The following is a 1,881-nucleotide window of genomic DNA, read 5'->3' on the forward strand; positions in this document are numbered from 1 at the left end:
GGCAGATGAGGAAATGGAGGCCCAGAGAAATGAAGTCAGTGGTCCAGGGTTGTACTGCTAGGAAAAGGCAGCTCTGGCTTTGAACCCGTATCCATCACCTTCCTCTGTCCCCTGCTGTCTCCTTGGAAGTAATGCTATTAAAGATGACTCTGAGTCACCCACAGTCCCTAGAGGACAAGAGCTCAGCCTAAACCCTGCAATGTGGATGGGGCCATGAACTCCAGCTCATCAGGGTGCTGGCCATTTACATAACCCCAGCTACTCCTTCAGGATCTGATATCAGAAGACTCCTTTGGTAAGTTCAAGTGTATTGAGATCATCTATCACCCTTTTAAAATTATTTATATTAAGAAACTGATAATGAGAACACAAGATACCCACCTTAAAAGTATTTTAAAGTGACAGTCAGTGGGAACAGGGATCTGCATGTTACCTAACCTTCACTAAACATCAACTCCAATACCCAAATAGACTCCTAAGTAGGCAGTCTCCACTAAAATTCCAGGTGTAGGTGAGATGGGACTTCCCTGATAACTCAGTTGGTAAAGAATCCGCCTACAATGCAGGAGACCCTGGTTCGATTCCCAGGTCAGGAAGATCCCCTGGAGAAGGGATGGGCTACCCACTCCAGTATTCTTGGACTTCCATTGTGACTCTGCTGGTAAAGAATCTGCCTGCAATGAGGGAGACCTGGGTTCGCCTCCTGGCTTGGGAAGATCCCCTGGAGAAGGGAAAGGCTACCTACTCCAGTATTCTGGCCTGGAGAATTCCATGGACTGTGTAGTCCATGGAGTCACAAAGAGTTGGACATGACTCAGCAGTTTTCACAATGACAATGACAATGTAGGTGAGATGAGGATGAGTCTTTGGCTGTGCCAGGCCATGGCTAGACCCCTCAAGCCCCAAGAAGGCTGTGTGGAATCTGTCAAAGAACTTAGCTTTTGAGCCAAATGAACAAAACAGCCTTCCCTCCCACTTACCACCTGCAGACTTAATAGGGGACAGGGACTTGCCAGGTAACACAGTGGTAAAGAACCTGCCTGCCAATGCAGGAGATTTAAGAGACACAGGTTTGATCCTTGGATAGGGAAGATCTCCTGGAGTAGGAAATGACAGCCCACTCCAGTATTCTTGCCTGGAAAATTTCATGGAGAGAGGAGCCTGGCAGTTTACAAAGAGTTGAACACGACTGAGCAGATACACACAACCTCTCTGAGCTTCACTTGCAACTTCTCCAAAATGGGAGCTAAGAGACATACAGTGTCCTGATATCCATGGGTTACTGTGAAGAATAAGCAATATACTGCATACAAAATTCTTGTCACATTTCCTGGCACATAGTAAGTGTTTAATAAGTGACGGTTGACATATTTCTCTTAAATGTACCTGTTTCCCTGAAACAAGCTGCCTCAGAAGTAGAGCTTTTATTAACTTTTTAATAAAGAAGATATGCATTTACAAGACCAAAGTCATTCTTTGAAAAACCATTCATTGATCACCTGCCTTGTGCTCAATTCTAAGACAGACAGAGATGAATAAGACATGAACCTCCAAGAATAAGTCCCTGGTGAATACGTCTATGCAGGTAATATTGCATTTTGCCTTCTAAATTAAGTTTGTATGTGCATGCTTAATTAGAATCATTTCTTCTGTGTGCTTAGCAGTTGGCTCAATGGATTGTTAAGATTGTGGATAACAGTGGGGATTGTATTTGGAGATGGGGCCTTTAGAATGTAAATAAGGTTAAATGAGGTCATAAGAGTGGGTCCCTGATCCAGTATGATTAATGCTCTTTTAAGAAAAGATACCAGACCTTGCTCCTCAGGCTTTCTCCCTCTCTTTCTCTTTCTCTCTCTCTCTCTCCTTCTCCACCCCCAACTC

This window comes from Bos taurus, chromosome 5, assembly GCF_002263795.3.
Source record: "Bos taurus isolate L1 Dominette 01449 registration number 42190680 breed Hereford chromosome 5, ARS-UCD2.0, whole genome shotgun sequence".
Classification (NCBI taxonomy): Eukaryota; Metazoa; Chordata; class Mammalia; order Artiodactyla; family Bovidae; genus Bos; species Bos taurus.